The following is a 7,701-nucleotide window of genomic DNA, read 5'->3' as shown; positions in this document are numbered from 1 at the left end:
CCCCCCTCAAAAACTGAAATTACGTCATTGCTGATGCTATAGTCTCTAGACATCTAGTCTAACCGCGCGCCTGCTACGTACACGACTATGTACATGCCACACCGTACCCCTCCCCTCCCATCCATGTCTATCACGTACCGCAACAAGGCGTATGATTTACATTAGGATAACAAGTGGATAAAGTGGACACATGTCCCAGCTATAATATTGTTATTTGTTACCAAAGTCAACGTATACATAGGTCTCGTTTCAACATTAGCATATTGTTATTTATGATTATTATTTATTACCATTGTACAGGCTGATACGACTGGGCGATAAAAACAATATATTAATATGATAATATAATGCCAACGTTTGTTTTATTTAACATGTAATTATTATGATATTTTTCCGGCTATTCTGTTTTCATCCTTCTCTTAAAATTCCTACATCCCTATAAAAAAATATATATACAAAATATCCCTAGTGCTCCATCAGTAGTCGACTCGACCTAGGGTGCGACAATTATTTTAGAAGCTGAGAATTTTCCGAAAGCAGTAAAGTTGAATTACGCCTTTACCGATTCTAAGAAAAAGGAAAGATCCTAAAAAATCTGGCGAATTAAGTAACGATGAACCGATAACTAATCCCAAACAAAAATTTAAAATTGATCGTTTTTTGTAGCCATTGATCAGTTCGAAATGAGCTGAATGATTTGGTACCGACAATAGGTACTGGTTTATTAAATGATATATCACTTGTTTTTAGGAGGCGGATTTTAGAGGTAAGATCTAGTACAAATTGTCCCCAAAAAGATGCTTTTAATACTGTAGGTATGCTATAATTATTCAAAATATTTAAACTATGAAAATATAGTTAATGACTATATTCGGTTTGCCGCTAACATAATTGAAATAGAGTAGGCAGTCTAACACTCTTCCAGAATATTTACACCCAGTTGCTACGAATGACAAAGACGAATTAACTGTTCAGAATAACAACTTGGACCTTGAATTGGACTTAAATGATGTTGATGATGGTGATCAAAATTACACAAATTCAGTGTCAAGTGTTGCAGATATATATAAAATGTTTTATGTTGCAAGATAAAATGGTGTGTTTCCAAATCCATACATATAACTACACTCTACCATACTAAACTATATCACTGTATCACTATGTGTTTAATTTTAATTAAAATTGTTTAAAATGTTCTTGTTTTTTTTTTTTGTTAATGTACATTTAAATTGGGCTTGTCCCGTATTTTATTCAATAAATAAATATCTAGGCAATATCTAGGAGGGTCGTTAGTTTAAGTAACATTAACGATGGTTTTGGTATCAAATATTAATCTAGTTGGTACTTTATGGGTCAAAAAAAGAACATTTCCAGTACTTTCTATAATAACTGTGAAGAACTAACAAGGTAACAGCGTGAAAACGAGAATATTTATTTTTTCGACGTACCTAATTGATTTGTTTTATTTTTTTAATTCAGATATTAATTAAGCTGTATTAACTTGAAATGCTTATAAAATATATTTTATATCAGAATTTTTGGGCGTAATATAATTTGCAGTTTATTTTTGCTCTTTTTTTTTTTTGATATTGAAAGACAATTAAAATTTTTACTTTTATTGGTTTCCTCTCATATTATATCGTCGTCTAAGAAGTAAGAACCATCATGACCAATCTCAAAAAAAATTGAATTTGCATTTTATATATTAATGGATTCGTATTTTAAAGACATTTGAGACCGTGTATAATAAATTATTTGGGATGTTTGACCGACAGCAGGTCATAATTTTTCTTAAAGCAGTTACTAAAAAACCAAAATACATAGCCACAATTTTCACAGACCATAAATTAAATTGTCATAGCGTATTAACGCTTATTATTTATTAATAATACATAAAATAGCAACCAATTGAATTATTCAACAAAACCACGTATTTTTGTACACCAATACAATTTACAGTACATAATTTACTAACTATATACAAACTTACTATCATATAGTATCATCCAATCTGCAACAATAATTGGAAAATTGTATTGTTAAGTTAACGTAAAAATTGTTGAGATAATGGAGGTTTGTTACCCTGGCCCCGCCATTTACGATTTATAAATGGAAATTAATGTCAAATTATGTAATATCATTTGTAATCATTTGTAACCACAAAAAAAAAATTTGTAACCGACCCACTTCGGCTCAAAACGAAGTTTCCATGTGGCGGGGCCACGGTGACGTCACTACAGCCCACCATTACAGAAGTTCGACTTGTAAGTACTTGAAACCTAGTGGAGATTATGTAATATCATTTGTAATCATTTGTAACCACCAAAAAAAAAAATTTGTTCATCGATCCGTTTGACTAAATGGTGCATGTCAATTATTTTCAATTTTCATTAATAAGTACTCACCCATGTTCAATTGTTTACCCTGTTAATAATTTTTTTTGAAACTTTTTATTCTTTAAAACAAATGTATTATTTATTTATACCTTTATATTATATATAATATGTTTTTTACGTTATAATATTATGTAGCTAATATCTATGTTAATATACTCCATAGTATATAAAGTATACTACAAAATATAATAAAATGTTAAAAATATTTTTCACTTCGTCAAATTAAATATTGTGCAAAGTTCATAATCAATAATATCTCAAAAACAGTCTTACCTTTTTTTTACATTTTTTAAATCTCTTAAAATATTCGTGTATTTGCGTTAGTTTAGTTCTTGAAATTATTATTTGTAACTACCTATATAATATTATGTGGGTAGGCGCCTACCTATATCATATTATTGGTGGTTATTACGACATTATTATGTAGGTACGTTTACATATATTATTATTCATTACATTGCAACACATATTATATGTTATTAATTGAACGTTTATTTAATACATAGCAATACTTACATAATTTGGTAGCTATTCTAAATGTTTTCTTAAGTTATGATGGATATTTCTATGAAGTCATACTTAGTGAAACAGCCTGGATTTGAACAAATAGATTTCAATCACACGAAAACATTTAATGAAATAGCCTTACTCAGAAATGGTTCTTGTTTTCAAAACAAACCTATATACGTACCAGGATATGACAAAGTATTGCTGAACAATACTTGTTCAGCGGATTCTTGGTTATCAATTTTAGCGGTGTCTGTTGCAGAAAGCAATAATTATAAAAAGTATTTAACAGAAGGAAAAAATAATAAGAATGAAGCTGATTTTGTAAAAAAAAATGATCGGAAACAGACCATCTAAAGAAATGTACAGAGATCGCGTATATTTGATTGCACTACATTTTATAACGGAGAGCAAAGATCTAATTGGAGGTATAATGCTAATCAATACAGTAGACACGGCTGCATCGATTTGCGAAAAATTATTTGAAGATATGCCATCGTATATTAGATTAGATACTTGTTAAAATATGCTATGTTTTGATAAAGAAAAAAGTTCGGCAGGAGGGGTTGTCATTACATTTCTTGGCTTCGATGGGACTATTAATTTGCAAAAAGAAATAGACGATTTTTTTTCAAACAATTACAAAATTCTGTGTATCAATAAATTGTAATTGCTCAACAGAAGTGGTTACAAAACCAACCAATCATATAGTAGAGGAACTATTGTCAATACCAAAAGGTAAATAAAAACATCTTAATTATTTTAAAAGCATACAGGGAAGTGGCAAAATATCCTAATACCGTTATTTGTATTTTTTAGTCATTGCTTATTAAAAAAAAATAATAATAATAATAATAATAATAATAATGGTACAAAATGGAAATATGAAATAAAATTTTAAATTAATAATTTGAATCATAATTACGTACATCATACATTCCTACACATTGTTTTTATTTAAGCGATTAATATTTATATTAGAGGTATTATAATAATATGTTTACGGACATAATATTACATATTATTATATTTATATATCTAAAAAAGTAATTGATTACGACGCGCACCGTCGCCAGTTCGAATCTCGGTCACGGGCGGCACTTCTCTCCGGGCAGACATCTGTCTGGAGAGAGAGGCCACCATCCCCCGACCAGGCATGGCACAAATCTACGGGTGCCCAATTTAAAATTCTTCCAACCTAAAACACACGTGCTTACAAAAATCTGCAGTACCCTCCCCCATAGTTAAAAATTACCCAATGGCCTAAGTTGCCGTGGGTTAATAATAATAAAAAAAAAGTATTTGAATTAATTATATAAATTACCACAGTATAAAATGTTATGAGTAGTTAAATAAATCGTACAATATAATATATTATAATGTTGGTATAATGATTGTCCTTTTTTATTTTTCTCCTTTATCTATACATACAAATGTTTGGTTTTTTTTTTTAATGATTGGATTTTAGTACGATTTACTATACATAGCAAATTTCACAACAACAATATTGCTCGGCCCTAGCACAGCACAATAAAAGCTTAAAAGTTTTTTTTAGTAACGAGACCAAAATGATCATCATCTATATGTCTGAACATGCTTGTAGAGATCTAGGATAAAATATAGACGTGAAGTCATTTAGACGCAGCCGTTTGGTCGCGAATACATTTGGACGCGAGGGAAAATTATAATTATTCAATATAAATGTACATATATAGTAGAACAACCATAAAGCATTAGGTATAGTTTATATGCATACATTTTATTCAAATATTTATACTAATTAAAAATTAAATTACATATTATGCACAAATTCAAAATATTGCTGAAAAATATAATAATTAATGTTCATAATTTAAAAAATGCAATAATTACATTACACATATTATGCATAATAATTAAAAATGTAATCGTCAATGTACAGAAACATTTTGGGCTATCCCTCTCAAAAATGTCAAAATTCCCATTTGTTCATAATTTTGAACAATTTTTAAACCAATCTAGTAAGGGTTGTAATTCGTCTGGTAAGTGGTAAGTATTCCGACAATAACTCAATTGCTAAATCAATATCATTAAGTGGGATGAACGTCAATACTACAACCATTTTCACCAAGATTGAATAACCAGCATTATTTTGATAATTTGATACAATCCCTAAATCACATATTTTTTTATAAACATTTTAGGAAAAATGATAAAGACAACCATACATTTCAGCATTTTGATACTCAATTTTTATAGATTTTAATATCGCTTGTTCAAAATCACAAGATATTGAAGTCGGGTTTAATCCAAGTTTTAATTGGTTTAACATTTTAAATAAATGAGTGTATATTTTATCTTGTTTGTTGGGCAATAGAACGTATATAAGTGGGTGTACACCTCCCAAAGCTTCAGAAAGTATCAAAAAAACTTGAGAAAAAATAGCTGGAGTGGTTTAAAACGTTCCATCACAGTACCAGACTTTTGAATTATATGAAATGTCTAAACTACGGTTTCTTCCAAAAATTAAAATATGATTCACGCCTAGTCCACTATCATCCAATAAAAATGGTTCAGTCATACCTGCTGATGGGGAGTAAACTGTTAAAGAGTCAGGTATTTCTAATGTTAATAAGTCTTGTAGTACACTCAGCGATACTTGAATTTCATTTCGTTTTCGTCTAACTGCTTTTTTCAATGCTAGGCTGGATGATATTGCACCCTAAAATAAAATAAAATACAAAAATAATAAATAATAAAATGTGCATAATATAATACACCTAGAACTTTTGTTCCTAATAACATAGATCACTGAATAATTTTTAAAATTTACTAAAATTCAGCTGCTTCTAATAATCCAGAAATACATTCATTTATTACAATCAATTTTAGCTCCATGGTTTCAGCCATTCTATTTTTCAGACGATTGATGGCAACCGTCGCCTCGACTTTTGCAGTCTCCGAATCATGAGTGTGTTCATCAATGCGTTTTAGTACGTCTAAACTATCAATTCCAGTATGAACTCGTGCTTTACACTCACGTTTGTATTTACACCGCCAAAATCTTTTAAGTTCATCAGAACTTAGTTTGTCAAATAAATATATAAAACCATCATCAGTAAAAATATTTTGATCTCGATTCGATTTCATTAATACCATAGCTAATTAAAATGTATTTAGTTAAAGTAAACGTAACCACTGCTTTCGGTAAAGTGTAGACTAAAATTGTTGTAGGTTGGATTTTATTGATTTTGATAACGTATGTGTAAAAGTAACATAATAATAATTGAATTCATATACAATACTGGTTTAAAGTTTAAACAACTTCGTGCCTAAAAGATAACGTCGATTTCGATAATGTCAGGTAATCCCCAATATCGTGATCAAACTATAATGTTAATTATAATTTTGTCCTCGCGTCCAAATGGCCGCGTCCAAACGGCTTTGTCCCTGTTAGTGTTGGCGGTTAGCACCGGTTCTATTACATAACGGTTATAGTACGGTTTCAATGCCAGTAATACATTTTTTTATCATGCATTGTATCTAAGTATATACGTCACCCACTCAGACGTAGACAATATTATATTAATATATAAAATGAACACCCGGGTAATTTACAAATCATACAAATAATATTTTTTCTTTATCCAATTGGTAAGGGTATTGTCCAGTTCTCTCCACCCATCTCTAATAATGTACATACATCGTCAGTCTTTCGTGATCTACCTAATAACATTATACCAATATAAGATCGAAAATGTTTAGCCAAAAACAAATTTGATTTGTAATGTGGTGTCAGAAATATAATATATGTTAAGACCTTTTAAAGACTTGCTAGAGTATAGCTATATGACTATTCCAGAAAACAATGTTCTGAATTCCACCTATACGATAAATAATATTAAAATGTAGTTTTTCTTACAATCAATAATCACATAAAATACGCTATAAATAATTATATTATAATAGGCGTATATAAAAATCTGCAATGCATAACATTTCACGTGGATGAGTCGAATCGTGAAATATTCGTTGTAGTTTTATTGTTTTAATTCTCATCTCCATAAATAGTGCAGTGATGTGTGATTAAGTAGAATAATACAAAACAAAATGTCACCAAGAGTTATTAGGTACCTACTACCTACCTAGTACCTACAAAAAACTTTGGTGTTGACTAGTTTTTAAAAATAGAAACAGTCTATAATTTATTTTATTGATTAATTACCTATACTTAATTCGCATGTAGCATGACGTATTCAACATGTTGAACACACTAGGCAAATACTATTTTACAAAACATAATTTATTACAATTATAATTATGATTATAAATTATAATGTTAAGCAAACACTAAAATATAATATTTATTGGTATTTCTCCATTTTACACTGTAAACATTAAATGAAAATATGTATAATAATTCATAGTAATAATATTACAATATATACTCCGAAAGGCCGTTTGCGATCATCCGGATAACGTTTTCACGGGATTAGTAACTATAATGTTGTTCACACCTTATACGGCGTCGCAAGTGATAGGTAATACATTTGTCGATGTAAAGGTACACTGGTTGAATTCCTTGTGAAATCAGACACCGTACCTATTAGCAGTATTGGGAAATATCTAGACAAATTTATCTAGATTTTTTTTTTGTTTATTTTTTATTTGAGTTAAACAATCTATACAAATTATGTATAATATAAGCTTAAGTGTTAAGAAATTAAGATAACAGCCAGAAAAAATATGAAGGAGAAGCCACCCACTGGTGACACTCCAGGTCAGAGTCGTAAGGTTAAATTATAAAAGTAGGTCGCGG

Source organism: Acyrthosiphon pisum, chromosome A1, assembly GCF_005508785.2.
Source record: "Acyrthosiphon pisum isolate AL4f chromosome A1, pea_aphid_22Mar2018_4r6ur, whole genome shotgun sequence".
Lineage (NCBI taxonomy): Eukaryota > Metazoa > Arthropoda > Insecta > Hemiptera > Aphididae > Acyrthosiphon > Acyrthosiphon pisum.
Note: the sequence above shows the minus strand (reverse complement) of the source record.